The 23968-nt window shown below is 44.0% G+C and overlaps 1 long non-coding RNA gene across 4 annotated transcripts in view; it reads left to right on the top strand.

Moving 5' to 3' along the window:
* The window catches only part of LOC117197562 (uncharacterized), a 213941-nt gene that overhangs the window by 46212 nt on the left and 143761 nt on the right, over window positions 1–23968 (top strand). For 2 of the 4 annotated variants that reach the window (XR_007476700.1, XR_007476701.1), the window contains exon 3: window positions 892–2536. This is a non-coding gene — a long non-coding RNA (uncharacterized LOC117197562). Of the gene's footprint in view, window positions 1–891; window positions 4023–16629; window positions 17540–23968 lie in introns of those variants that run through there. The other 2 variants (XR_007476702.1, XR_004478235.2) reach the window with 2 other exon arrangements.

Here is a 23968-nt window from a genome sequence, read left to right as displayed (position 1 = left end):
TCCCTTTGTGTGTAGCCTCCCAGGCTCAAGTCATTCACCCCCAGCCCCCTGTGCTTGACGTGGCCAGTGGGCTGGGCCATCCTGTCCTCACCCCTTGGGGAGGCAGGGCTGAAGTAGCCCCTCTGTCCCGCACTGACACCCAGGGGGCCTGCCTCAGACTTGAGGATGGAGGTCCAGGGAGGCAGTGGCCATTTTCCTTGGCTGACTTGAGATGCCAGGGAGATCTCCCTGCAGAGCTCGGGAGGGGTCCTGGCAGTGGGATTTTCTTCCTTTTTCATATGGTCAAGGGATAGTTGAAGATTGAGGTGAAAGTTCTCTAGCCTCTTTTTTTTTTTCACTTTAGAAATAACTTTATTCAGGTATAATTACATAGCATAATGTTTACTCATCACAAATGTACAATTCAGTGGTTTCAGTAAATTTATAAAGTTGTCCAGTCATCGTCGCAAACCAGTTTTAGAACATTTCCATTATCCCAAGATGTTTTCTTACGCCCATTTTTAGTCAATCTCACTCCCGCTTGCAGCCCTAGACTGCCTTACTCTCCGTCTCTATGGCTTTCCCTTTTTCTGGACACTGCATATCAATGGATCCATATAATATGTGGTCTGTTGAATCTGGCTTCTTAGCATGTTTCTATGATACATCAACGTTGTACCATGTGTCAGTAGTTTGTTCATCTTTATTGCCAAATAATATTCTACTGTGAGGATATGAAACATTTTGTTTGTCCTTTCCCCCAACTGAAGGTCATTTGGATTGTTTCCAGTTCTGGATTATTATGAATAATGCTGCTATGACTATTTGCTTACAAGTCTTTGTATATACAGAAAATTTTAATCATTTCAACTACTCTGTGATTTAGAACCATTGTAATTTCTTTTTCTCCAGATAATGAAACTGAGGCTCAAAAAATTATGAAACTTAATACCTGAAACCATAAAATTCCTGGAAGAAAACGTAAACAGTATGCTCTCTGACACTGGTCTTAGCAATATTTTTTTTGGACCTGTCTCCTCAGGCAAGGGAAACAAAAGGAAAATAAACAAATGGGACTACGTCAGACTAAAAACTTTTGCACAGTGAAGGAAGCCACCAACAAAACGAAAAGGCAACCTACTGAATGGAAGAAGATATTTGCAAATGATATATCCAATAAGGGCTTAATATCCACAATATATAAAGAGTTCATACAAGTCAATGGCAAAAAAATCTGATAACAAATGGACAGATGTAATAAACTATAATGGAAAAGAATATCTTTATCTATCATCCATCTATCTATCTATCTATCTATCTATCTATCTATCTATCTATCTGAGTCACTTTGCTGTACACCAGAAACCAACACAACGTTGCAAACCAACCATACCACAATAAAAAAATAAAAATAAAAAATGGGCAGAGCACTTGAATAGATATTTTCCTAAGGAAGATATAGAGATGGACAACAGGAGCATGAAAATATGCTCAGCATCACTAATCATCAGGGAAATGCAAATCAAAACTACAATGAGATATCACCCCACACCTGCCAGAATGGCCGTCATCAAAAAGACAACAAATTTTAGGCATTGGTGAGGATGTGGAGAAAAGGGAACCCTTGCGCACTATTGGTGGGAATGTAAATTGGTGCAGTCACCCTGGAAAACAGTATGGAGAGTCCTCAAAAAATCAAAATTAGAACTATCATATGATTCAGCAATTTCACTTCTGTGTATTTACCTGAAGAAAACGAAACACTAATTCAAAAAGATACATGTACCCCAATGTTCACTGCGGCATCATTTACAGTAGCCAAGACATGGAAGCAACCCAAGTGTCCACTGACAGATGAATGGACAAAGAAGATGTGGTATATACGTACAATGGAATACTACTTAGCCATAAAAATAATGAAATCTTGCCATTTGCAATAACATGGGAAGACCTAGAAGGTCTAGTGAAATAAGTCAGACAGAGAAGGACAAACACCACATGATTTCACTTAAATGTGAAATGCAAAAAACAAGACATATGAACAAACTAAACAAAACAGAAACAAACTCATAGATACAGAGAATAAACTGGTGGTCGCCTGAGGGGAGGGGGTCGTGTGTGGGCAGCATACGTGAAGGGGATCAAGAGGTACAAACTTTCAGTTATAAAATAAATAAGTCATGGGGATGTAACATACAGCATAGGGAATATAGTCAATAGTATTGGAATAACTTTGTATGGTGGGAGGGGGAGGTATCAGGAACATTATAGCAGAAATGCAAAGCTAATAAGCTAATCAGCTTCTGACATTCAATGTAAGATTTAGGGACAACGTAGTAAGATTAAAAGCCAGGTTTTAGAAGAGGGAGTGTAGGGAGAGGAAAGTGGAGGAGGGTAGTACATTTATTTATTTTTTATTATTTTTAGCATATCAAGAGGAAAACTTGGAAGATTTAGATCTTCATTTCTTCCATAGTTGAAGAAGATACCTCTTTCACCTTGGCAAGGCTCTTTGGCATCCCACCCTGGAAGGATATGGCCAAGTTTGATGAGAAAGGTAGGAACCTGCTCTCTGGCCAGGGCTTGAGTGGGGAGAAGTGCAAGGGCAACAGGGTTGAGCATGTCGGCCCCCATCTCCCCATGTGGACTTTGGGTTGGAGCGAGCAGGGGTGGTAGGGTTAGTTGAAGAGTGACAAGTGCATGGGCTTTGGACTTGAGGCACACATGGGGCTCTGGGCAGAGCTCGCCTCCAGTCTTCCCTGCTCCAAACTGGTAACAGCTGCATAGAAGGAAACTTGGTAGCCCAGCATGGTTAGCGGAGAGAAGGCGAATGTTTGGCTTTTCTAAGTTTCTAAGCCACTTCTGAACCCATTCCAGGCCAGCTCACATTCCTTCAACAAACATTTATTGAGCTCATGATTGGTGCTGGGCCTGGTCTTTTCTTTCAGTGTCCTCAGAGCTCAGCCTAAGCCTGACACACAGTAGGTTCTGAGAAACAAAAAGCAAGGTCACGGAGCAGCCACAGGAGCCAGTAATCAGATAGAGAAGAGACCCCTAGGCAGAGTTTTACTGCCTGGGGCCCTGACATCATGTTTTAGGAACGTTGTAGCTTTTGGGGTCTGTATAAGACATTTTCTGGAAAACTTTGTGCAAATCAAGTTGTTGTAAATTGGAACTTTGGAGTTGTCCTAGACTCCCAGAAACTGGGTAAGGGCTGAGAGTCCTTATCTGAGTGGCCTTTAGGAGGTGATTTGGCCACAAGGGTGGAGCCCTTGTGAATGGGAGTCCTATCAAAGAGACCCCAGAGAGCTCTCTCGACTCTTCCACCACGTGAGGACGTGGTAAGAAGTTGCAACTGTGGTAGAGGGCGCTCTCTAGAACCAGACTGTGCTGGTACCCCAATCTAGGACTTCCAGCCTCCAGACCAGTGAGAGATAAATATCTGTTGTTTATAAGCCACTCGATCTGTGGTTGTTGGGAGAGTCTTTGAGAGGACATGAATGTCGGTTGACCCACGGGCTGGATCTGGGCCATCAGAGGCCCCTTCCCCCCTTCCGCCATCCTTGGAATGTATACAAGAACCACTGTTCTTGTACTAGGAGCCACCTCAAGGGCACAGCCTTGAGAGAACAATGTGTTGTTGAGTCCATCTGGACGATATGAGTGACTGAGCCCAGTTAAAGCCGCTGCATAAACTTTAAGATTCTGGTGAGCAGGTGGGGAAATCTAATCATCTTGCCACCGCCCAAGTCTAACCTTGTGTGTGAGTTTCCTTGCTTATTAAAACTGCCATCTGGGCTTCCCTGGTGGTGCAGTGGTTAGGAATCTGCCTGATTGGGCTTCCCTGGTGGCACAGTGGTTGAGAGTCCGCCTGCCGATGCAGGGGACACGGGTTCGAGCCCCGGTCCGGGAAGATCCCACATGTGGCGGAGGGGCTGGGCCCGTGAGCCATGGCCGCTGAGCCTGCGCGTCCAGAGCCTGTGCTCCACAATGGGAGAAACCACAACAGTGAGTGGCCCGCGTACGGCAAAAAAAAAAAAGAATCCGCCTGCCAATGCAGGGGACACGGGTTCGAGCCCTGGTCTGGGAAAATCCCACATGCCGTGGAGCAACTAAGCCCGTGCGCCACAACTACTGAGCCTGCACTCTAAAGCCTTCGAGCCACAGCTACTGAAGCCTGTGTGCCTCGAGCCCGTGCTCCACAACAAGAGAGGCCACCGCAATGAGAAGACCCCACACAGCCATAAATAAATAAATAAATTAATTAATTAAAAACAAACCACAAAAAAACCGCCACCTATCAATCTGGAGTGGTCTGCCTCTTTAGTTCCTCCTTGCCCCACATGTATGGGGGCCAGTTTGGAATTTCAGTTGGGAGACTCTTGAGGTTGGGAACCAGCAGTGGTATTTTGTTAAAGCATCCGAGCTAAGACGAGTTTGCAGTCAAGGTGTCAACAGGCTGCAGTCGTTCGAAGGGTTGACTGGAGCTGGAGGACCTGCTTTCAAGATGGTTTGCTCACGTAGTTGGCAGGTTGGTGCTGGCGTGGCAAGAACCTCAGTTCCTTACCTTGGGCACCTCTTCGCTGGGCTGCTTGAGTGTCCTCAAGACATGGCAGCTGGCTTCCCCCGAAGTGAGAGTTCCAAGAGAGAGCCAGGAAAAATGGCACTGTCTTTCCTGACTTCGTTTAGAAGTCGTACACCATCCTTTCTGCAATATCCTGTTGGGCAGCCCTGTGCAGTGTCGGGGACACTACACAAGAGCATGCATGAGTAACAGGAGGTGAGGGTGATTGGGGGCCATCTTGGAGGCTGGCTACCAGCTTCTAATATAGTATATGCCTTGTTGTTTAGTATGTGCATTTTTCATTGCCTTTCCTTTGAGAGCAGCTCTCTGTCTTTTTTATTTACCAAGTGCCCAGAATAGTACCTGACACATACACAGCACTCAATAGATACTAAATTGTATTAATTTTAATGGAGTGATTTGCCTGGGGCCTGTGGGGGTGGGGCACAGAGAGAGCTAGTAGTCAGCGTCTCTGACTTTTTGTGAAACAAAAATCCACTGTCTCTCACTGTCACTAGATATTCCGAGTGTTGGCTATGTTGGCAAACTTTTTTATTTTTTAAATTAAGAACCACCTGTATTTGAAGGTAGCTAGTGAGAAAGAGTTATAGGAACATGATTCTATTTTTCCATTCCACAGGAAACAAAATAAAAAGAAGCTTCTTAATCTATGCCTCAGTTTCCTCATCTGAAAAATGGAATGTTTCTGGGTGTTTTTAAGGATTAAATGAGCTAATGAATGTCAAGTATATCTCCTACAGTACACCCTCAAAAAATATGTTAATATCATTTGAACGTAGGAGGTGCTTGAATCCTGAAACAGTATGTGAGAGAGGTAGAGGCATCCTCTCTGGCGTCTTTAGGACTACCTAGAAGAGGCATCAGGTGTGTGTCCAACTGGAAGCATGCTGTGAACGCCCACATCGAGATCACTGCCCAAGTGGATGCCTGCCAGCCATGTAGACCCCACCCAGGAGTCTTCTGGGCAAGGTGAGGAAGTGGTGAGGGCCGTCCACTAACTCAAGAGTATCTTCAGTCAGCTCCTACCAGGTGCTGGCCGTGGGCTTGCAGAGATGGTGAAGTGCAGTCCCTGGCCTCGGGGGACTCCCAGTCTAGAGGGAGAGACAGACAGGAAGGCGGATAATTCCGGGACAGCGTGGTCAGTGTAGAGACAAGTCCTAGAGCCCCAGAGGAAAAGGGGCTCAGAGACGGCCTTTGAGAGGAGGTGATACAACCTGAGCTTTGGGGCTGAGTAGGTGTTGGGAGTGTGAAGGATGGGAGGCAGGGGAAGAGAATGTCCCAGCAGAGGAAACAGCCTGGGCAAAAGCCTGACACGACAGAAAGGGTGACATGGGGGGCCATGTGGAGGTGACAAAGAGGGATGAGGCTGGGGAGGCAGAAAAGATGAACAGTCTGGAATTTTATCCTTTAGGACTTTATTTCATAGTCCTAGAAAAACCTAAAGAATGAAGTTGTCAGACCTTTGTTTAAAAACCCACCAGTGGGGCTTCCCTGGTGGTGCAGTGGTTGAGAGTCCGCCTGCCGATGCAGGGGACACGGGTTCGTGCCCTGGTCCGGGAGGATCCCACATGCCGCGGAGCAACTGGGCCCGTGAGCCATGGCCGCTGAGCCTGCGCGTCCGGAGCCTGTGCTCCGCAACGCGAGAGGCCATAACAGTGAGAGGCCCGCGTACCGCAAAAAAAAAAGACCCACCAGTGGCCTTCTGGAGGACAGACTAGAATGGGCGAGATCTGAGGCAGGGACATGAGAGAGGACACTGGTGCAGGGACCCTGAAGCCAAGGGTAGGATCACGGGTTGCAGGATTCCACTGGGCATGACCCAGGGACCCTCCCTGTGTGGTCTGGAAGGAGAGCCTTCCCAGCGGTCTGCTCCAGTTACTGCCAATGCAGAAGGCGTGGGGAGACCACAATTCTACATGGTAGCAGAAAACAAGTACCTGCTTTACTTTTGTACCTGCTTTCTTCTCCTGGAAGGGATGGGACTCATTGCAAAAGAGCTCCACTGCCCCTCTCTCCCCTTCTCTCCCATTCAAAATATAATGACCTCTATGCGCTCCTAGCACTTACTCTTATGCCTGGCTCAGTGGACACTGGGATAAGGACAGTGCTTGCATGATTCAGTTCTCCTGGAGACCAGCGCCTACCCACCCATCTTTGCTTCCTCAGCAACCTGTAGTACAGGGTCTAGCCCTTTCAGCAGGGGCCCAGTAAGAAGATGATCTTGGCAAATGGATTCAAGCCCTGTTTAAAACCCTTTCTGCAGAGTCCTTATTTGTATGTGCTCGCACACATACAAACACACACACGTGTGTACTCACGTATGTATGCTCCCCACCACCCGAGTCACCTTCTAGAATGGGATTTATCAGATCAGCCTCCACCCCATTCCCTCCCCACCCCGAGTTCACAGCCAGGGAAGCGAAAGATGAGCCGAGTGGTTTTTCTCTAGAGCCAAAGCTCAGTTAGACGGAGGCCCATCTGGCATGCCCAGCCTGGGGACTTTGGGGCAGATCTCTGGGGACCGCCTGCAAGTGTCTTGAACTGGCTCTCTCACTTCGAGAGTGGTAGGGAATCCTCCAACCGATTGTGCAGGGCAGCGATCCTTGTGGTCTCCTGCACCTCGTCCCCCTCCCCGCTTCATGGCCCTTGCCTAGCTCTGGGCTCTCTCGTCCTGATATCCCACCCTGTTCGTAAGGTGGGTGGGGGGAGGAGAAGTGTCAGGTTTTTGTGGTGAGGAAAATCTGGCAGTCCTGAATTTCTTCCTGAATCGACCACCTGCTGAATGTTTTCCAGGATTATGAAAGTTTTTGAGGGAGTGGGGGAAGTGGGAGGGTGAAAAATGGTGGTTCCTTCTTTTTCTTTAAATTAATTAATTATTTTTTGCCTGCGTTGGGTCTTCATTGTTACACGCGGGCTTTCTCCAGTTCTGTCAAGCGAGGGCTGCTCTTCGTTGTAGTGCATGGGCTTCTCATTGTGGTGGCTTCTCTTGTTGTGGAGCATGGGCTCTAGGCATGCGGGCTTTGGTAGTTGTGGCACGTGGACTCAGTAGTTGTGGCTCGCGGGCTCTAGAGTGCAGGCTCAGTAGTTGTGGCGCATGGGCTTATTTGCTCCACAGCATGTGGGATCTTCCCGGACCAGGGATTGAACCCATGTCCCCTGCATTGGCAGGTGGATTCTTAACCACTGTGCCACCAGGGAAGTCCGGTGGTTCCTTCTTGATATCTTCCCTGCTATTCTTGGAGCCCTTCAGAGAGGGAACTGGCATTACGAGGCCGTGGGAGGCTTGGTGTCAGACCCAATGTCAGGTTTGGCTCTGCCACTTTTTTGACCCATGCCCTTTAGTCTGTTTCTGTCTGTTAAATGGAGATAAACAGATGCATGCTATTTACCCGAGGACCCAACAAGCCATTGAATGCAAGAAGGTTTATAAACTAGAGAGTGACGTGAACCTGCATTTGTTCATGATGATGAAGCGAGGACTGGAAGAGCCAGGCTTAGACAAGGGCACCCTGCTGCTTTGGGACTTTGGTCCAAGGTGTTATCACAGCATTTCCTCCTGAGCATCTTTGGCAGGGAAGCTGGGATGCAGCTTTGGAAGCTGCCCTTTGTTATCAATTAGTTAAAACCCAGTGATTGCTGAAGGGGGCGGGAAAGGGAAGGAATGAAGACATCACCTGTTCCAATGGAGTGAGCTTATCCCCACGCCCCAGACCCCAGCGTCATGGCTTGGCCTCAGGGTCTGACAAATGTCTTTGCTCAAAGGAAAATGTCGGGAGAGGCCAGGGCCTCAAACTGAGTCCCAGAGGAAGTATACTTCTGGTTGAAACAGATAACTCAGGTTTCTCTTTCCCACCCTTTACAAATACTTCAGATTTCGGAAGAAAAGGAGATTTCTTCCAAGAAGGATGACCAAACCATCCTGGCTTGTCCAAGACTTAGGGGCTTCCTGGGATGTGGAACTTTCAGGGCTAACACAGGAATAGTCTCAGGTAAACCAGGAGAAATGTCTCCTGAGAGTTTCTTCCTCCTGAACTGATTGTTCAGCTGGTTCTTCATTACTACAGGAGAAGCAAAGTTACTCCCACTCCCACCCGCAGGAGAGCGAGAGGGTGGAAACTTGATTTCACCTTGATTTCTGTATTGCCAGCACTGTGGTTGGTATAGCTCGTCAAGAAATGGGTGATGGATGAATTGCATCCTTTGGTTAATTTAAGGTGATCTACATAGGTCATGGTGAGAGGCATTGGGAGATAAAAGATCCATTAAATGCATAATTCATGTAAAAATGTTGAGATCAAACAATGTTTATCTGGCTCTGTGTGGAGAAACCTAGAATAGGTGATAAAACAGGTATATGTTTACCTTTTTTGGTCTGGAGTTATACCTGGTAACATCTGGTATTTGGGGGCTAACTGGCTTGAGGGAAACACAGGTGACCTGAGGTGTTATGGTGGGAAAGGCATGGACGTTGCAAATTGACCATCATTTGGGTCCTTGTTCCTTATTGGCTGCGTTACATTAGACAAGCCTTTTATTGCCCCCCACCCCCCGCCACCACCTCAGTTTTCTCATTTGCAAAACAGATAATTTATTTACCACAAAGGGTTACTTTGACAATCAAATGACACGTCATCTATAAAGTGCTTAGGAACTTTCCTGGTGGCGCAGTGGTTAAGAATCTGCCTGCCAGTGCAGGGGACACAGGTTCAAGCCCTGGTCCGGGAAGATCCCACATGCTGTGGAGCAACTAAGCCCGTGTGCCACAACTACTGAGCCTGCGCTCTAGAGCCTGCAAGCCACAACTACTGAGCCCGTGTGCCACAACTACTGAAGCCTGCTTGCCTAGAGCCAGTGCTCTGCAACAAGAGAAGTCACTGAATAAGAAGCCTGTGCACCACAACTAAGAGTAAACCCCGCTCGCTGCAACTAGAGACAGCCCGTGCACAGCAACAAAGACCCAACACAGCCAAAAATAAAATAAATAAATTTATAATAATAAAAAAAAGAATCCGCCTGCCGATGCAGGGGACATGGGTTTGAGCCCTGGTCCAGGAAGATCCCACATGCCGCGGAGCAACTAAGCCTGTGCGCCACAACTACTGAGCCTGTGCTCTAGAGCCTGTGAGCCACAACTGCTGAGCCCGCGTGACACAACTACTGAAGCCCATGCGCCTACAGCCTGTGCTCCGCAACTAGAGAAGCCACTGCAATGAGAAGCCCATGCACTGCAACGATGAGTAGCCCCCACTCGCCACAACTAGAGAAAGCCCGGGTGCAGCAGTGAAGACCCAACTCAGCCAAAAATAAATAAATAAATAAATAAATTAAAAAAACATAAAGCGCTTAGCATGATTCTTGACACACAGTAGGAACTCTATACCCATGAAATTCCTCAAATCTCTCAGGAACCTTAAACAGGCTTAATTAAGAACATATGATGTGCTTCTGCATGCTTTCCTACCCCTTCTCCCCCACTGAACATATTTTATGTTTGTTTCAATGCAGCCATAAATAAATAAATAAATTTTAAAAATAAATAAAAAGAGTATTATGATGTGGTTTATATAATCTTTGTGATCTGCTTTTTTTGTTCAATATTATAATTCTAAGATCCACTCAGGTTGATGTATGTAGTTGTAGTTCTTTCATGCTTAATACTCTATTGTGTGCTGGTACCCCAGGGTATTTATTCATTCTCCTGAAATTGGATATTCAAGTTGTTTCCACTTTGGGGCTGTTATAAACAAGGCTTCTTTTACTTATCTCTTGGTACTCAAGTGCAAAATTTTTCTCTAGACTATATGGCTAGGAGCTGAATTGCTGGGCCCAAGGTAAATAGTATTTTAGCAGATAATGTCAAATTATTTCCAAAGTGAGTGTACCAATTTGCATTCTCGTAAGCCAAGTATAAGATATTCTCCATTCTCAAAGTGATTTTTTTATTCCAGGAAATGGAAAAATCTCAGATTGGCCTTCTCTGTGGTGATGCGTATTAGATGATAAAATCTCATCTTCCCCCATGATTTTCCTCTATAGCAGATTATTCCTGGTGGGTCTCTGCCCTCAGAGAGAAAGCGCTAGACCCTCCAGTCTCACCTGCTCCTGGCTGCATAGTCTCTGCCTTCTCTACAATCCAACTTAATGGGTCATTAGAGGTGCCTAGAAACTGTAATTATGGTATAGCGTTTCACAGGCTTACAATTGAAGGCTGTGTTTTCTAGATGCCCAAATCAAGTCTATTCTGGAAGGATGAATCTCAGAAAGTTTGCATATGATATTCTGGATTATGGGTAAAAAAAGATGCTTACCTTTGCTCTGAGGTGAGTGATGTAGGCATCCCTAATAATTGGTTGAAATAATATATATTAAAACTGGCAGCGTGGAAGGCGTGCTGATGACCCACAGAGCCAGTGTATAATGGTATATGCTAGGGAACTTTCTCTGCAGAGGAAGGGGGACAAAGCAGCATTTGTCCGAGTTAGATCACAGAATATGAGCACAGCTAAGAATCTTAATAAATCCCCTGACTGGTGGGGAGACTGAGGCCCAGAAAGGAGATAGGACAGCTCCTGTTTTCGATGTAAACCGTGGGGGAAGCTGCATCTTTCTTCTGAAAGCCTAGCTGATTGCCTTAGGTTGTGTCCCCTAAAAGCAGAACCTGAATCAGGGATTCCTGAGCAAGTGATTTGTTGTACGAGTGTTCTTAGGTAAAACCTGTACAGGGGTGAGGAAAACAGGATAGGACAGAGGAAGAAGAAAGGCAAAGATGTGGGTTCAGCTGAAGTCCAGCCTCAAGCTGATCCCACAGGAAGCTCTGGAGTATGAATAATACTTCAAAATTGTCTCGCCTCGTACTGTCATTGATTGGTCATTGGCTGCAGGCTGCCTGAGCCATGTAGGCTGTCCTTCACATCAGCTGAGCACAGTTCTCTGAAGGAGGCTGCTGTGAGCTGTTAACAGCCAACACTCACAGCAGCTGATGAGATTATTATTTGGGTTTGGGAATGGTCTATGGTCAGAGGATGGGGATTTACTTTGTGAAGATTGTACTGGTCTCCACTGAGCTCCAACTCATGCCCTTGTCAGCAGCCCCATTAGAGTAGGGAATCTCAAGACGCCTAGGCTTCCCCATTGAAGGTGAACAGGAGACCTTTTTTTTTTTTTTTTTTTTTGCGGTACGCGCGCCTCTCACTGCTGTGGCCTCTCCTGTCGCGGAGCACAGGCTCCGGACGTGCAGGCTCAGCGGCCATGGCTCACAGGCCCAGTCGCTCCGCGGCATGTGGGATATTCCCGGACCGGGGCACGAACCCGTGTCCCCTGCATCGGCAGGTGGACTCTCAACCACTGCGCCACCAGGGAAGCCCTGGCACAGGAGACCTTTTTAAGGGAAGGATGTAATATGCCAAAAGACGCCTATGTCAAAATAGATCACAGACCTAAATGTACAGGCTAAAATTATAACTTTTCCAGAAGAAATCTGGGTGTAGGCAACCTTTACAGCCTTGGAGTAGGCAAATAGATCCTAGATAGGAAACAGAAATCGTGAATGATAAAAGAAAAAGATAAATTAGACTTCATAAAAATTAAAACCTTCTGCTCTTGAAAAGACACTGTTAATAAAATGAAAAGGCAAGTCAGAGAATAGAAAAAAAGAGTTGGAATGCATGTATCTGACAAAGAAGCCGCATCCAGAATACAAAATGAACGTTTATAACTCAATAATAAGGCAAACAAACAAACAAAAAAAGGAAGACAACCCAATTTAAAAATTGGCAAAGGAAAAAAATAAATAGTAGTAATCAACTCTGATTTAAAAATTTAAAGTGTAACATGACTTTTGTTTTAGAAATATCTTTCACTATTACTTTGACTTTATTCTTTTCTGCTACTTCCCTCACAGTTGTGTTTGGGAATAACTAATATCCGTATATGATATATTAACCTGATTATACATTGAATGTATATTTGAAATAAAAATAACAGTATGAAAATGGTCAAAGGACTTGAACAGACACTTTACAAAAGAAGATATATAGTCTATGGAAAGCCAATAAAAACATGAAAAGGTGCTCAACATCATTAGTCATTAGGGAAATACAAATTAAAACCATGATATGATGTCACTGCATATCCATTAGAATTGCTAAAATTAAAAAGGATAAGAATACCAAGTTTGGGCAAGTATTTGGAACAATTGTAACTCTCATATACTGCTGGCAAGAGCTGGAAAGTGGTACAACTACTCTGGAAAACAGTTTGGAAGTTTCTGATAAAGTTAAATATACACTTATTATATGGCCCAGAATTCTGCTCTTAGGTGTTTTCCCCAGAGAATTGACAGTATATGTCCACTCAGAGACTTGTGCATGAACGTTTATAGCAGCCTTATTCACTGTAGCCCCAAACCAGAAACAACCCAAATGTCCATCAACAGGTGAATGTATAAACAAATTGTGGTACACGTGTACAATGAAATATCATTTAGCAAATAAAAGAGTTTGAATCACTGATATACATAACAGCATGACTGAATCTTAAAAACATTATCCTGAGTGAAAGAAGCCCAAAAGAGTACATATTGTATCATTCTATTTACATGGAATTCTAGAACTGGTAAAACTAATCTAAAGTGGCAGGAAGCAAATCAGTGATTGTCTGGGGTCAGAGAAGGAAGAGAATTGAATGGAAGGGGACACAAGGGACTTTTATGGGGCAATAGAAATGCTCTATATTTTGACTGAGCTGGTGGCTAAACAAGTGTATTCGTTTGTTAATACTCAACAAGTTGTACATGTGTACATTTTATTGCCTGTAAGTTATATACCTCAGTCAGGTTATTTTGATGAAAAGAGAAATAATGTTTCCTTTGGGTGATGGAATTACAGATAATTTTTTCTTTTTTTTTTTGTGGTATGCGGGCCTCTCACTGTTGTGGCCTCTCCCGTCGCGGAGCACAGGCTCCGAAGGCGCAGGCTCAGCGGCCATGGCTCACGGGCCCAGCCGCTCCGCTGCATATGGTATCTTCCCGGACCGGGGCATGAACCTGCGTCCCCTGCATCGGCAGGTGGACTCTCAACCACTGCACCACCAGGGAAGCCCACCTTTTATACTTTATTTTCTGTTTCTAAATTCTCTGCAGTAATCTCATCACTTTCCTTTTCAAAATACATTGTAACTGTAAAAAGGTTTTCTCCATCTTTGAAGCCTCACTCAGCTCAGATGGTCTCTCCTTTGGAAGCCTTACCTGATGCCTCAGTTAGAATTAATCGCCCCCTCTTCTAGATCCCCACTGCCCTAGTTGGTGCCACTGCTAAGCCACTTGCACTCTGCCTTGGGCTAGTGTTACTACTTGTGTAGTTGGCTCCTTGCCCTGTGGGCACCCAGTGGTAGGAGGGTTGTGTTAGTGCAGAGCCCCAAACATGGTGGGCAGCTGTTCAATGTTCGCCAAATTAAATTGGGTTTTGCCAAGCTAGGGGGAAGTTTCTTACAGAGTTCAAGGGCTGCCATTAGCTATAGGTGCATCCACAGTGAAGTGGGCAAAACTGAAGCAGAACACAGAGCTTCAATCAATGCCCAGGTAGCCTCCCTGGGCAAATTCCTTAAACTCTCTGAGCCTCTGTGTCCTTTCCACAAACTGAGAGTCATGCTATCTCCCTGTTTGTTATGAGGCCAAGTAGCACAGTGCTTGGCACACAGTAAATGAGCAATTAGCTCTGGCTGCTATTGTAATTATCATTCTAACAAATAATAATATCAAGTAAGGGGACTGCCCAGATGGGAAGGTACTTACTAAGAAATAGGCAGGTAAACCGAGCCAAGATTTTCTTCCTAGGAAAAGACTACGGGCGCCGATTGGTGGGTGCGTAACAGTTTTTAAAAGCCTATTGAAAATTAATTTTCTTCCACATTAATGGTTTTTGAGAGCCAAAACCATTTCCCACAGAAGCAGATGTCCTGAAAGGAGTTTGGATTTTGCTGGCTCTGCTCTTCATTCAGGTATCAGGTGGCAGCCAGGACTCAGCCTGGAGGAGGCTGGCTTTCTCTGGAGTCTTTGCTGGAGCCGGGCTGACACAGATCTGATAGAGGTTGTCAGATCGCCGAAGAACAATCGACTTTCTAAGCAGAGCCCCTTCTCTGAGCCGCGCGGTGCTGCGTTACATTTGTAAATGCCAGCGCGCTGCTAAGCACGTCCCAGTGAATAGAAGTGTTTTGATGTTTTGTTTTTGGTCGGAGATTGAAGTCCAGTGTCTTGGGACCCAGTGACTTCGGCTGACCTTCCTGCTACATGGACAGGGCTAAATTTCAACCCCTGGAGGCTTCTGCACACAAAACCTCATGCCTCGCAAGGGCAGGTGCAAGGAAAACCGGCGGAAATCTGAAATCTTCGCTGCTTCAGAGACCTGAGCTCGCTTCTGTCAGAGGAATTAAGTTTCACAAGCCCTTTTTTTATGTAGAAAGCATATCGTTAGGGGAATGTGGACAGGGCGACTTATTAAAACTGCTGCCTGTCGCAGAGAGAAAGGACATTCAAAGGCTGATGGGGTGGACTTTTATTTCCAATGACTTTTTTTTTAAAAAATTTTTGTTGGAGCATAGCTGGTTTACAATGTTGTGTTAGTTTCAGGTGTACAGCAAAGTGAATCAGTTATACATATACATATATCCACTTTTTTTTTTTAGATTCTTTTCCCATATAGGCCATTACAGAGTATTGAGTAGAGTTCCATGTGCTATACAACAGATTCTTATTAGTTATCTATTTTATATATAGTAGTGTGTATATGTCCATCCCGATCTCCCATTTTATCCCTCCCCCCGCTTCCTCTGGTGACCATAAGCTTGTTTTCTATATATGTGACTCTACTTCTGTTTTATAAATAAAATTCATTTGTACCCCTATTTTTTTTTAGATTCCACATATAAGCGATATCATATGATATTTGTCTTTCTGTGTCTGACCTACTTCACTCGATATGACAATGTGTAGGTTCAGCTTGGCCAGAGTAACGGGCTTCTAGATGGAGTCGGTTCTGTTATGTTAGGTCTTGCTGATTCTGGAAAATGTGTTTTCCTCAAAGCTTGTATTCCAGTTTTGAAATCAGGAAAGACCTTTCGTTTATAATTTTTTTTTTTTTTTTGCGGTACGTGGGCCTCTCACTGTTGTGGCCTCTCCCGTTTTGGAGCACAGGCTCCGGACGCACAGGCTCAGCAGCCACGGCCCACGGGCCCAGCCGCTCCGTGGCATGTGGGATCCTCCTGGACTGGGGCACGAACCCGTGTCCCCTGCATCGGCAGGCGGACTCTCAACCACTGTGCCACCAGGGAAGCCCCTCGTTTATAATTTTTAATTGAGTGAGCACCTTTATAAAATCTGTAACCTCTCACCACTTCTGAACTACTGTTGACGCCACTCTTAACTCCTCCAGTCTGGCTAGTTTTTGCATCATTTTGATCAATGTGTATGGAAAGTTTGCAATCTATTTCCACCTAACATTTTATTTAAGCTTTATGTGCTTACATTCATAGTAGATCATTCTTTGTCATGATGCCATTCAGCTCTACGTTACTGAGTAGTTCCCTTGGGTTTGAGTACTTGGAGGTTTGTCGTGGTGGTGGCTGTTTTAAATGGATTATTTTCGTCTTTGGTCATTGAGTTATTCTTTTCTTTTTACAAATACTTCCTTTAGCTACATTGGCAAAGGTGGTCTGGGAAGTACGCTGATATTTGCAACCCTCGCCCCCTCCCCTTCTATACAAACTCCAGGCTCAACACACACCTGCGAGGTCTTCTGCAGCCCCTCATCTGATGTCTGGCAGTGGCCCTCACGTGTTGGTGGCCTTGTGTAGCCCCTAATCACGGGGCAGCTCCTACTTTGGTTCTTCAAGCCTCTCTGGGCAGGGGTTTTCTGTAGGAGCCTGTGTCAGTTGAACTCAACTGGTATCACAGAAGCGCTGCTATTTTTTTAAAAAATAAAACATCACATTCGTTTACTTTGTTAAATACCCAGTCTCTGGAGATTCATGCTACGTAAGTTTTTTGTTGGTTTGTTTGTTTGTTTTTCCAGCAGGTGGCTTAGAGATGACAAGTTGCTGAGGTAAAAGTGCTTTGTGGTACAGGATCCAACACTTTCTGTGGTGTGGCAGTTCTTGTTACTGTGGCTGATGGGTTCTGAACAAAAAGACAACCCTCAGAATGGGAGAAAATATTTGCACACGAAGCAACCAACAAGGGATTAATCTCCAAATTATACAAACAGCTCATGCAGCTTGATAACAAAAAAACAAATAACCCAATCAAAAAATGGGCAGAAGATCTAAATAGGCATTTCTCAAAGAAGACATATAGATGGCCAAAAAACACATGAAAAGATGCTCAACATCAGTAATTATTAGAGAAATGCAAATCAAAACTACAATGAGGTATCACCTCACGCCGGTCAGAATGGCCATCGTCAAAAAGTCTACAAACATAAATGCTGGAGAGGGTGTGGAGAAAAGGCAACCCTCCTACATTGTTGGTGGGAATGTAAGTTTGTACAGCCACTATGGAGAACAGGATGGGGGGTTCCTTAAAAAACTAAAAATAGAACTAGCGTATGACCCAGCAATCCCACTTCTAAGCATATACCCAGAGAAAACCATAATTCAAAAAGATACATGCACCCCAATATTCATTGCAGCATTATTTACAATAGCCAGGACATGGAAGCAACCTAAATGTCCATCAACAGAGGAATGGATAAAGAAGATGTGGTACGGGCTTCCCTGGTGGCGCCGTGGTTGAGAGTCCACCTGCTGATGAAGGGGACACGGGTTCGTGCCCCGGTCCGGGAAGATCCCACATGCCGCAGAGCGGCTGGGCCCGTGAGCCATGGCCGCTGAGCCTGCGCGTCCGGAGCCTGTGCTCCGAGATGGGAGAGGCCACAACAGAGAGAGGCCAGTGTACCGCAAAAAAAAAAAAAAAAAAAGATGTGGTACATGTACAAAATGGAATATTACTCAGCCATAAAAAGAACAAAATAATGCCATTTTCAGCAACATGTATGGACCTAAAGATTGTCATACTGAGTGAAGTAAGTCAGACACAGAAAGACAAATATCATATGATATTGCTTATATGTGGAATCTAAAAATAAGGGTAAAAATGAACTTATTTACAAAACAGAAGTAGAGTCACAGATATAGAAAACAAACTTATGGTTACCAGGGGATAAGGAGTGCGGGATAAACTGGGAGATTGGGACTGACATATACACACTACTATATATAAAATAGATAACTAATAAGAACCTACAGTATAGCACAGGGAACTCTACTCAATACTCTGTAATGGCCTATATGGGAAAAGAATCTAAAAATTAAAAAAAAGTGGATATATGTATATGTATAACTGATTCACTTTGCTGTACACCTGAAACTAATACAACATTGTAAATCAATTATACTCCAATCAAAATTTTTTTTTACAAAGAGAAGAAAAATAAATGAATAAATAAAAAATAAAATAGAAGTGCTCAATTGCGCCCACTGTCATTTTGACAGGAAACATCCTTGGAGCGCCATAAAAGCCCACATGATCTGGCTCCTGTCTCTGTCTCTGCCGTCACCTCCTCCTTTGCTGGGCTGCATCCATACTGGCCTCTTCTTTCTCCTTCTTTCTCACACCAATTGCATTCCCTCTGCTTGGAGTACTCATTCTCCCGATCCTGACTGATTCTCATCAGTCAGGTGTCAGCTTAGAGGCCCCCTCTTCCGGGAGGCCTCCCCTGACTACCACTTCTAAAGTGGTTTCACTGGCTCTTTGGAACATTTTCCTCCTTAAGTCGTTGCAGAACTTTTTATCACTATCTGATATTTTGTATATTGACTGTCTCTCCTACCAGTGGATAAACCCCATGAGAGCAGAGATCCTGTCTGTCTGATTCTCCCTAATCTTAGAACAGAGCCAGTCACACAGGAGGCACTCAATTAATATTTGTTGAATAGCTGAATGGATCCTTTGCTCAACAAGCACTTACAAAATTCTCCTAGGGAGACACTGTGGAATTCAGAAAATTGGAGCCAGACCCACAGTCGGTTTCTAATAAAGCCTGGTGTTGATGCGGCTATTTTGCAGATCGGTGTCGTCCAGGGAGACTAGACCTACTATCTTGGCTATTTCCTTGTCTTATCTCTCTGGGAGTGGCAGCCACGGCTCCCTGAAAGACACTATTAAAATGTTTATGACACAGTGCCTTGTATACAAGGAGTGCTCATTACATGCATTCATTAATCTGGCCAGCACCATCAAGAACTCTGATCTGAGACTGTGTCCTGCTTGCAAGCTAACGAGTTAGCCTGCCATAGTTCCATGCTGGTAGAAGGTATGATACTCTTGGTTAAAGGCAAAGGATAGTTTATTACTCACAGCAAGAGCAGTAACCAGGGTATTAGCATCATTAGGATGGTTCCTAAGCCCTGATTTTTCTAGGTGACAGGAAGAGGGCCACATGACACACATGCACTCGATGCGTTACAGGAGAGGAACCCTGACCTTAGGGAACCTGATTCTTTTATAATGGACAGTCTGTTTGCCCTTTGCTCTGGACAGAGATATGATCTCTATCTTCCAAGCCTGTTCAGTACATAAATATCTTTGAAAACAGAGTCTGGAACAGACTAAAGAGCAGTCAGTGCCTCTGCTCACAAGATGTGTAGAAATGCTTGAGACCTATGGAGAATTGTCTCACAACAAGAAGCCTAGTAGGTCCTCAAATTTGTTGAATGAATGAATGAATACCGGGTGTTGCATGTAACACTATGCAGTTGATTAAGACATGGTTTCTGTCATTAGGAGCTCTTGTCTTCCTGCTAGAGAAATAGATGGTAGGGCAGTACACTGGTTAAATGCCTGTGCTTTGGGCTTAGATGACTGGATTTAAGTCCTGCCCCCATCACTTACTAGTTTTGTGGCCTTGGCCTCAGATTCCTCATCTCTAAATTGGAGATAACAAGATTATTGTGATTAGATAAGAAAATATGATTGCAAAGTGCTTGGCTCAGTGCCTAACCTGTGGTAAGTGTCCAAGTAAGTGTTAGTTAGCAGGTTGAACCTCATGAATTTGCCATTTCTGTAGTTCAAATAATCAGCAATTTTATATGGTTCAACCTAATCATAGGTTCATCATTATTAATCTTTTGCTTGATTGCAAATCATAATGTAGAAATGCCTCTGACTGTGTGCTCCGGGTCAGGTGAGGCAAGCCTGAAGAGGCACAAAAGTATCCGGGAAAAAGAAATAGGCCTGGACCCAGATGCAGATCTGAGCCCCACGTTCTCCTCTCATTAACCTTGTGACCTTGGGTGAAGCACTTAACCCCTGAGCCCCTTGCCTCATCTGTGCCATAGATACAATAATCCCTTCTACTTCACTGGACATTGTGAGGCTAATATCAGATGATGGATGTGAAATTGCTTTGTAACCTAGAAAGCACTGTAGTCATGTCCTCATGCTTAATATGAAGAGTTCTTAAAGGCAGTGAGATTTGTCTGGGCTTCAGCCAGACCGTCACTAGGTATAATTTAATATCCCTCCTAAGTCCTCTAATCACAGTTTTACGTTTGAAGTGTAGCCTTGGCCTTCCAAATCATATTGCTGCCTTAGAATCAAGTTACGCTAGTTAGTTTGTATCTAAGGCCTACAGACTTCCAGCAACGTAGGGACCATCTGGTGACCAAAGAAAGATCATCTCATTACAAAGGGTGATTGGCTTGCAGCTAAATCAGTCAATAGCTAACATTTATCAAGCTCTTTGAATGAGCCAGGCATGAGCTTTAGCTCTTTCCATGAACAATTTCTCATTGAAAACTTGGAAAATCTTCTGACATAGATAGGTACTATCATTCTCACCCATTTTACAGATAAAGAAACTGAGGCAAAAAGAGGTTACCAATTAGGAATTGACAGACCTCTACTGGTGGGTTGTATTGCCTGAGCACCCTCAGTAATAGTCAGAAGCACTCATTCCAAGTTGGCCCCATCAGAGAGAGGCTCTAGAGCCATCTTTCTGGGACAGCTATAGCTCCAACTGCTGCTGCTGTGTTTGCTGATGGAAGTCCTGCTTCTCCCGCAACCAGCCAGGGAAAGCCAAGTTCTGCTGGGCACTTGCAAGCCGTTGGAATGGCTCCATACTCCATCTTTGCTATCAGCCTGCCTGTACTCTGCTGAAGAAGTAAGAACTTTAGCTCTTACCTCCTCTCTTTTGTGGGGACTCTCTGCGGTGTGAAAAGTGATGTTCACCTTGTTGGCTTACCCATGAGCCTGTGTTCTCTCTGGAAAGAGCTTACTGCTAGCTCCACCTGAGACTAAAGCAGTGGCTATAGTCAGCAGACAGCATGCCTTTGTGGTGATACCAGTTAGGGTAAGGTTTGGCTCCTAGAACGGGCATACAATGGTATCATGGCTTAAAGAACGAAGTTAATTTCCCATTCATGTAACAGCCCACGAAGAGCATCCCAGGTGGCTGGGTGGTTTTTTAGGGATGCAGGGTCCTCCAAGCTGCCCCACCATTCTCCAGGGCAGTGCTTCTCAAACGTCATGTGGTGAAGGACCCATTTTTCTTTTTTTTTTTTTTTTGAACATTTTCAATCCATTTCAAACCAAAATGTTTATAACAAAAAGTTAAAATGAATTACTAGAAAAATGAAGGGGAATAACTCTCCCAAAGACACACAAAATACAAACCGAAAGTATTTTATTATTAGATAACAGACTTACATTGCTACGCAAGTTAGTAAATACTTCTCCTTTGAACACTGGGCAATGTAGGAGGCTGTTGTTCAATTTCCAATTATTGGGAATTTGCTCTTTCAGAGAACATATTTTGTATGACTTGAATTAAATTATTGAAATTGTTTTATGACCCAGAATACGTCTGTCTTGGTGAATATTCTGTGCGTACACGACAAGAATGTATATTCTGCTATTGTTTAAGTGTGGATGGCGTTATTCTATAAACAAGGCCAAGTTGGTTAATAGTGTTGTTCAGATGTACTATATCCTTACTTGTTTTCTACTTTTTCTATATATTACTAAGTGATAAGTGTTGAAGTCTTTATAATTGTGGATTTGTCTGTTTCTTCTTTCAGTTATATCAGTTTTTGTTTCATGTATTTTGAAGGTTCATTGTTGAGTGCTTACACACTTAGGATTGTTATATCTTGTTGGTGAATTGACCCTTTATCATTATGTAATGTCCCTCTTTATCCTTGGAAATATTTCTTGTTCTAAAGTCTATTTAGTCTGATACTAATATAGCCATCATAGCTTTTTTAAAAAGTATTTACATGATATGTCTTTTCCTTTTCCTTTTTTTAAAGCTATCTATATCTTTATATGTGAAGTGGGTTTCTTGTAGATAACATACCATTGGGTCTTGCTTTTTATCCCATGTGACAATCTTTGCATTTTAATGTAATTTGTACTTAATGTAATTATTAATGGGATTGGATTTAATTTATTGTCTTCCTAGTTTTCTATTTGTCTTAACTATTCTTTGTTCTTTTTTTCCACTTCTTTTGAATTGGTTGAATTTTTTAATTAGTCTGTCTTACTTCCCCTATTGGCTTGTTAATGATAACTTTTGCAAAATTTTGCAGTTTTTCTCCTAGGGTTTACAATATACATTGTTAACTTACCTGAATGTACCTTCAAAGAATATTATACCAGTTCACATAAAGTGTAAGACTCTTAAAAGAGTATACAGTTGGGGACTTCTCTGGTGGCACAGTGGTTAAGAATCCACCTGCCAATGCAGGGGACACGGGTTTGAGCCCTGGTCTGGGAAGATCCCACATGTTGCAGAGCAGCTAAGCTCGTGCACCACAACTACTGAGCCTGCGCTCTAGAGCCCAAGAACCACAACTACTGAAGCCTGCGTGCCTAGAGCCCATGCTCTGCAACAAGAGAAGCCACCGCAATGAGAAGCCCACGCACCGCAATGAAGAGTAGCCCCCGCTCGCCGCAGCTAGAGAAAAGCCCACACACAGCAACAAAGACCCAACGCAGCCAAAAATAAAATATAAATAAATTTACCAAAAAACCCTCAAAGTGTTTAAAAAAGAAAAAGAGTATACAGTTGTCACTTGAATAATGTGGGGGTTAGGGGTGCCCACCCTCCACCCAGTGGAAAATCCATGAATAACTTGAGAGTCAGCCCTCCATATCTGCTGTCTCACACCATGGATTCAACCAACTGAGGATTGTGTAGTATTGCAGTACACATTTAGTGAAGAAAAAATCCGCATATAGGGGACCTGCCCAGTTCAAACTCATGTTGTTCAAGGGTCAACTGTATTCCCGTTCATCCCTCCCATTCTTTGGGTTATTTTTCTTGTACATTTTCCTTATGCTATAAGCTCCACAGTACAGTATTACTCATTTTGTTTTACACAATTATCTTTTAAACTGATTTAAGATAAGTAAAAAAGGACTTCCCTGGTGGCGCAGTGGTTAAGAATCCTCCTGCCAATGCAAGAAACACGAGTTCGATCCCTGGTCCTGGAAGATCCCACATGTCGTGGAGCAACTAAGCCCATGACCCACAACTACTGAGCCTGCACTCTAGAGCCCGTGAGCCACAACTACTGAGCCCCTGTGCTGCAACTGTGGGAGCCCACACGCCTAGACCCCATGCTCCACAACAAGAGAAGCCACTGCAGTGAGAAGTCCGTGCACTACAACGAAGAGTAGCCCCTGCTCATTGCAACTAGAGAAAGCCCGCACGCAGCAACGAAGATCCAACGCAGCCCAAAAATAAATAAATAAATAAAATTGATTCTTAAAAAAAAAAGATAATAAAAAAGAGGGTCTTTTACATTTATTTTTATCATTTCCTTCTTTTTTTCATTTCTTTATATAGATTCAGGTTTTTATTTGATGTCATTTCTCGAATGCTGCATTCTGTGGTGGTTTTTCCTACTCTTTTTTTCTCTTTGTGTTTCAGTTTGGATATAGTCTGTTGACCTATTTTCGAGTTCATGGAGTGTTTTCTCAGAAATGTCCCGGCTATTGATGAGCCTATGAAAGGAATTCTTCTTCTCTGATACCACGTGTAATTTTCTACCATTTCAGTTTGACTCCTTTTTATAGTTGTCATTTCTCTGCTGAATTTCCCAATTTGTTTAAGCATTGTGATGGTTAAGTTTATGTGTCAACTTGACTGGGCTAAGGGATGCCCAGAAAGCTGGTAAAACATTATTTCTGGGAGACACCTGTAAGGATGTCTCTGGAAGAGATTAGCATTTAAATCAGTAGACTGTGTAAAGAAGATCTCCCTGAGCAATGTGGGTGGGCATCATCCAATCCATTGAGGACCTGAATAGAACAAAAGGATGAGGAAGGGTGAATTTGCTCTCTCTGCTTAA

This window comes from Orcinus orca, chromosome 3 (assembly GCF_937001465.1).
Source record: "Orcinus orca chromosome 3, mOrcOrc1.1, whole genome shotgun sequence".
In the NCBI taxonomy this organism is placed as follows: domain Eukaryota; kingdom Metazoa; phylum Chordata; class Mammalia; order Artiodactyla; family Delphinidae; genus Orcinus; species Orcinus orca.
The sequence above is the reverse complement of the archived record's forward strand: the minus strand, read 5'-3'. Positions and strand labels throughout refer to the sequence as shown.